Here is a 7762-nt window from a genome sequence, read left to right on the forward strand (position 1 = left end):
TTCTACCCACCTTGAAGACATTTTCTGTGAAGGGATCTTTTATTCATTGAATAAATATTTAGCGCATGCCTCTCTAGTGCAAAATATTGTGGAGGATAAAAATCCTTTTACGAAGAACGAAGCTTGTACACAGAGCAGTCTCCAAGGCTGGGTTCGAACAGCCCCGCTGGTCAGATGGGCTCCACTTGTTAGATTTGTGACCTGACTCTGATTAGTTAAATTATCTGAGTGCATTTCTTTCTTTGCAAAAGGGACTTGCCATATCTATCTCACAAAGGGCTATGAGAATTAAGAATAATATATGTTTCTGTGGGTCTAATGCTGTGTCTAGAATACAGTGAATGCATTTATAACACTAAGTGTTAGTTCCCTTCCTAAATGTTTTTGCATACATTCTCTCTCCTTAGATAATGGCATTTATTTATATTTCTTCTCTTATTCCACCTAAGCCCCCTCTGTACCTTTCTTGTGGTCACCCTATATTTTTCACTCTCAGAATAATTGACTGCCATTGGCAGCTAATTATCTTAGAGAGAAAAACTCTCTCTCACTCATGTTCTACTCTGACATTGGCTTCATTCATTCAAAAATATTTATTGAGGCTCCGCTGTGTTCTAAGCACTCTTCTGATGGGTCTCCTAAAATATCTTCTCACTCAATTTTTTGATATTTTCTCACTCAATTAAAAAGGTGTGTCAGCAACCACTCGCTAAGTGTATTCTATATGCCAAGTTTGTTCCCACAGCGGGAATACAACAGGGGACAAAAAAAATCTTTGCCCCCATGAAGCTGAAACACTAATTAGTAAAGACCAACTGATCAATTAACAGCCAATTCTAAAATGTGCCATGTAGCCATGAGAACTTTGAAGGCAAATCAAGCAGGATGGAGGCACTGCGGGGGTGGTGTGTGAAAACCTGACTCTTGGGCAGAAAGCAGAATGAAGAGGGAGAGTAAGCAGCGGGAGCATCTGCAAGAAGAGAGGCTGCAGGCAGTGGGGAGGCCAAGGGCCATGAGCGAAGGCCAGGACAGGGTCGGCCTGGGGGTAGCGGAGGCTGCTGGGAAAGAAGGTGAGGAAGGAGCAAGGGTATCGTGAGGGGACGGGGACTGAGAGGGAGTGGGGCCAGTTGCTACTGGGCCTTGCCAGCCAACGTGAGCACTCTTCATTCTGTGAGAAATGAGGGGTGGAGAAGGGCATTTCTGACTTTTATTTCCTAAGGAACCCTATGGCTCCCTGGAGGAGGAAAGTCTGCAAGAGGCAGGCATGGAAGCAGAGAGGGGGCATCAGGGATCAGAGCTGGTGGCTTGTGCTAAAGGAAATGTGGATGTATTTTCAAGGTGGAGCCCATAGGATTTGCTGAAAATTGTATATGGAAGGCGGGAGAAAGAAGGTGGACGTGACTTCAAGGGTTTTAATTTGAGCAACTGGGGAAAAGTTGCAGAGTGTAGACTCTGGTGAAGGAGAAAGGCACTGAACAAGTAAACCCAAATGAATTGAATTGACTAACCTGATGGGTGGTGGTAGTGGTCGGGGGCAGGTGGTCAAGGACACTTGTCCAGGAAGTAGTATTTAGCCTGGGACCTGAAGGATGAGTGAGAGGTAGCTGGGGGTGAGTGTCTGCAGGGGTGGTGTTGGTGAGGGGAGGCAGTGGACGCAGTGGAGGGCACGGACATATGCAGAGACCCTGACCCAGACAAGAGTTTTATAATCCATCCGACTGTAGAGTAGGCTCAAAAGGAGCATCCGGCTTGGCTAGTTCATTTGTATCTCCTCTACTGATGCCTAATTTTTGCCCAAGTTCACATAAGCCAAAGGTCTTTTGTTTGTTTGTTTCTCATTCAGCAAAATTCCAGTTTTAACTTCTGGTTTATATAGCTTTCTTATTTAAATAACACAATCATTTTTACTTTGAGAAATTAAAAAAAAAATGAAGTTCAAAGAACAATGAAACACTTAGACACCCACCATGCAGAATCAATAGCTAATAACCATATTGCTTTCCGGTTTTTTCCTTTTTATTTTTAAATTGGATTATTTAATGTTTTAGATTTTTAAAAATTCAAGTATAATTAACATATTAGTTTCAGGTATACAAAATAATGATTCGAAAATTCTATACAATACTCAGTGCTCATCAAGATAAGTGTGCTCTTAAACCCTCCTGTCCAGTTTACCCACCCCCCCCCATCTCTTCCTGGCAACCACCAGTCTGCTCTCTGTACTTAAGTTTGGTTTTTTGTTTGTCTTTTATTTGTTTGTTTTGTTTCTTACATTGATTTCTTGGTTTACCGTTTATTTATTGACTTCCTGCTATAGGATTTGAGAGGGTACCTCTTTTTTCTCCTTATGCTTGCCACACATAGCATTCTTTCCATTCCCCCGTGGACATTTGCATGTAATATTTTTATTGTTAGGATTCTCTTACTGCTATTCACGACGACCATCGGGTAAACCATATGTGTTTCTCCTTTCCTGTACACTTTTGCTTTCCCTAGACTTAATAACTGTCTTGTTTGTTTGTTTGCCTGACGTTTTGTGTACTTAATCACAAATCTAACCTCAAACTCTCATCCTGCTGTCAAAGCTCCTGGTTCAGGCACTTCAGAAATTCTATCCATTTCATCTTCTGTGGAAATGACACTGGAGACCTTTGTCTGCTTCAGTCCTGGCCAGGGGTGTCCTCATCTCGTGTAGAAGTGCTTCCAGGACATCCTTCCACCAGTATCTGAAGGGTTCCTTTTTCTTCCCTCCTCCTGTGTATACCTGTCTCCTTGACGCTCACGTCCTCAGTGTTGTTCTTACTCCCTCGTCTGGATACTGCTAGTCCTTAGGAGCTCCATGAGAAAGAAGGCATGGGCAGCGCATTCGTGCTACGTTCTATGCTTTATTCTAGCTGTACACTTGTTACAGTTTTTTCGATGCCTCTTTTCTCTCTTGCTCTGCTGGAGGCTCTGTGAGGACAGGGACTCTCATATTCATCTCTGTGGTCCTTCAGGGCTAAGCCCAGCTCAACAATTACATATAAAAACAAATTGGTGAAATTTATAACGTGTACACTGGGTCTATCAATATTATACGTTTGAAAAGAAATTGTGAAACTTAAACTATCAGAGAGGTATTTCCAAATACGTGTACACATGGCATCATGTTGACCAACTGTACGGATATTTGAGCATTTTGGTATTCATATGGATGTTTGATGTTTATTTATTTATTTATCTTTATTTTTATTTATTTATAAAAACATTTTATTTACTTATTTGACAGAGAGAGAGAGGAAGAACAAGCAGGGGGAGAAGGAGAAGCAGGCTCCCCACTGAGCAGGGAGGCCGATGCGGGACTCGATTCCAGGACCCCGGGATCATGACATGAACCATAGGCAGCCGCTTAACCAGTTGAGCCACGCAGGTACCCTGGATGTTTGATGTTTAACAGTCACCTAGGCCCATTGTCAGATTTTATTTAGGGCTTGATAATTTCCATTTAGGTGCATCTAATATGTATCTATATATCTACGTATATCTGTATCTATAATTTAAAAATAAAAATAAATTGTACAAAATAAACAAATAAAATGCAATTATGTATATAAAATTGTTTATAGAATATAAGTATAAAATCTTTTATATAAAATTATATCATACATAATTATAATAATATAATACTAATATAGTATAAAAATATATTCAATTATATATGAGTCAATGCCATTTTGTCAGTTTTTTTTACTATGTTTTATTGTGCTAAAATATATATATAACAAAATTTGCATCTAATAGTATTTTGAAGATCATTCTTTAGAAATTTGTGAATCTATGACTATCTATGTCTGAGAGGACTAATGAAGATAGACTGAAACTCACAGGGCAATACTGAGAAGTAGATCTGTGTTTGTAAGAGTTTAGATAGTTTTCCAATGTAAAGTCACTGTAAATCTGTGTTGCATAAAGTGATTGCATATGGTCAAGATAGGATATTACTAGATAAGAGTTAAAGCAATTGTATGTATTATATGTTATAAGCCAATTAGAATTGTAATAATAACCAAAATTTACAGGGCAATTGGTATTTGCTGGCACAATTCTAAGTATTTTACATATATTAAGTTTTCTTTAAAAAATTAGTTCTCATAAAAATAATGAATTAAATACTACTATTTCCGCTCTTTTTTATATATGTGGCATAGGGAGGTTAGGCAAAGAGTCCAAATTACACAATATCAACTGCTCTGGCCAGGAGTTGAACCAAAGCAGTCTGACTCTAGAAACTAGACTACCAACTGCTAGGCACTACTGTCCATACTGGAATCAGTCTTTGCAGTTTTAGAGCGAGAACTTGATTTAGATTCAGAAGATTTAGAGTTGGGTTCATATTTCAGCTATGTCACTTATTAACTTTTTGAACTTGGCTTCAATCCACATGCTCTCATGCTAAAGAAATAGGGATGGATAATATCAATTTGTGCCAAAAATTCTGTGTGGCAGTAAGGGGTAGCACATTTTTTTCATTTTGACTTTGATACTCATCTCAGAATAAAAGATATTGTCTTATACCCAAGCACTAGTATGTTTAGGCAGTATTTGTAATAATAATTGACCACCAAATTCAGGAGAGCACCCATGTCCTTTCAAAACTAGCATATATTAACTTTTTTCAGGATTTGAGAGATATATGATTCACAGACATCCAATTAACAGTCTAACAGGACAGAAACAGTTACAAAATTAATTACCTATGATTATCACACAAAAGGAGGTGATTACATTACCTGAGTGACAAAAAGAAAAGTATTCAGTGAAGACAAAAAAGCACCAGCAGTAGAAACTGATAAAAACAAGGTTACCCATGGTTCAAATAGAAATAGCACACTTTAGTTTCTGTTTTCACAGTAACATTAAAATAACGCGTTTTCCATTTTCTTAAGCATCAGTGCATCTTTTCAAGGAACATAGAGTTGTCATTAAACCTTTGTTTTGCCTTTTTCTCACTACATTTTATAAACATCCATCACTAAAGAGAAGTATAAAAGAAACAGTCTAGTGGCTATAAAGGTGGTAGACACTGATGGGCAACTGAATCACATCAGAGGCGTAATTAATGTCTTCCAGCTCTTGCGCATTCTTTTGGATTCAGCTTAAAAACCCTTCTCCCCACAAGCTTTGTCTAGCCTCCTTGATTGTTAGGTGCCTCATAAAATGATGCTCTCAGAGCACCCTGGACTTCCAGAGAAACTAAAATCACATAAATTTGCTCGTCTAACGTGTTGCCCCATGGACTAGAAGTTTGCTCCAAAACCATGCACCATGTTGACTTAGTGCTCTAGCGAATGTCTGGCTTTTAGAATGCCCTAAACAAATTAGTTCTGTATTTAAGACTTTATCCTAATTTGATGTACACTTTTTCTTGTCTCATTCTTTTTTCCCCACTAACCTCCAGACCCTCTCTTAGAGTACTCTTAATACTCTTCAAAAAAGCAAAAGGGAGAAAATAAATCATGGAAAGCTTTCATCTCTAGACACTGCCTCATCACCAACACAACACCTTCTTTGAGAACATGTCACCTCCAAGCAATTTTCTCATTCCTGTATCACATTTACCAGAGGTCAGTCATGGGAAGAACTCTATCATTGCTGTCAGCATTTTATATTTTATTTCATAAGTCTAGCACTCTGGAGGTTTTTTCTTTAGTATTCCCTCTATAAATAAAGTGCATTGTCACTTGGTGGCCCATGTGACTTGGTTATTTTTTCATTGGGTACCTACTGGTATTTGAAGGTAAATAAAGATAGGGAATTCAGACTTGTAGCAAAGTCATACAGTAAAGAAATAATTAGAAATAAATAGTTAAAATTTCTTTGCTCCCTATTTAACAAAGGAGAAATGAAAGAGGTTTCTGTGTTTGGTTTTGCCACTTTCTTCCCTCTCATTTTCTCTTGAGCTTGCTTTCATCAGGCTTTTGTCCATTTCACTCCAATGAAATGACTCTTGTCAAATCGTGAATGCCTTCTGACATTACCAGAGTCAGTGTTCAATTCTCAGTCTTCATTTTACCTGAACTTCTTGGCCTTTGGCACAAATAATTCCTGAAATAATTCCTGAAACTTCCTTGACGTAGCTTTTGGACCACCACTAAGATACTGTAAACAGACCCCTTTTAGACCTCATTCTTGTATATCAGATCCATTTGTCCAAGTGCCTACCTAACTTTTCTACTTAGAGAGTATGTTCAAAACTGAACTCATGGCTTTCTCCTTAAAGTGTGCTCCTCTGCCATGTTCCCCGCCTCAGTTAGTCACAAACCTCAGAGTCACCCTTTGTTCCTCTCATTTTTACATTTATCCTTATCCCAGCAAATCCTGTTTTGTCTGCAAAATCTCTTTTTTGAATATATTCTTTGATCACTACCCCATGGCACTCCTTGGTTCGAGCCAATGCCATCTCTTGTGGAAGACTCCAATCATTTCCTGACTGGTCCTATTCCCCTTTTCTTCACCCATTTCCCACTTCCAGTGACCCAGTCTAGTCTCCTAGTGACCAGAGTGAGCCTTTAAAAGTTTGAGTCACATTTTACTCCCTGATTCAAAAATATTATCATGGTTTCCTCTCTATAAAATCCAAGTCCTAACAATGACTTAGAAGGCCCTATGTGATCTGACATCTATCTACCATTCTGACCTAATTTGTAACACTCTTTATTGTTCATTTTGTTTCAAACACATCAGACTCACTCACATCTCAAAGCCTTTGCATTTGTTTTTCTTTCTGCTGGAATGCTCTCTACTCAACTATTCTGAGGGCCCACTCTCTCACTTCATTTGGATCCCTGCTCAAACATTACTTTCCTATCTAAAATAGCATCTATTTGTCATTCTCTATCACCTTAGCAGCTTTAATTATCTTCACAGTATTTATTAATGCTTGACACTGTATTATACTTTCTAATATGTTTGTTTGATGGTTGCTCATTTCCCCAATTAAATATAAGCTCCATGACAGCAAAAGATTTTATTTTGTTAACTGCATCCTCAGTGCCTAGAACAGGTCTGTAGGTACCAAATAAGTACTTATTGAATGAATAGATGAATAAATTTACAGAATGCTAGAAATGGTGGCAGTGTAATATAATTATACTTAAAGTACCAAAGAAACTATAAGTGCTTTCATTCAACAAACCTATTCTGAGTGTCTATGATAGGCCTGCCATTGTGTTGAGTACCATGGTTATAAAGGTGTGTGGAAAAAGATGCCTGTCTTCTGAGTTCTCTTAGATTCCAGAGTGGTAAGCATGAAAATTTACCTATCAATTGCTTAAGAACCAGGGACACAGTGTTCCCATTGAGGTTTCTGACAGTGGTCTTTCAGTTTTGTCCCTTTAGTCATACTGGAATTATAGATCTTCAAAATAAATTGGTCAGCTCATAGTCAACCAGGATGAAATCGGTCATTTTATTTTGTTCTCAGATGAAAGCAATTCCACTTGAGGTTCCACTTGTGATTCCGTTTAGGGTAGAGGCAGTGTTCCAAAAAATAAAGCCTTCAGGTTATATCTGAGTTGTTTCAATAGTTCAGATAATCTTAAAACTTGAATTATTAATAATCATTTTCTTTAGAAATATGTTTATTCACATCAATTTACGAATCAATTTACTCTGCTATTACAGGGTTAGTAGGTGTCAAGATATTTATCTCAAAAAAAAGATTAAAGAGGGTCAAGCAAAATGCTTCCATATGACCTCTACATGAGCATAGTTTATATAACTG

Source organism: Zalophus californianus, chromosome 4 (assembly GCF_009762305.2).
Source record: "Zalophus californianus isolate mZalCal1 chromosome 4, mZalCal1.pri.v2, whole genome shotgun sequence".
NCBI classification, from domain to species: Eukaryota; Metazoa; Chordata; class Mammalia; order Carnivora; family Otariidae; genus Zalophus; species Zalophus californianus.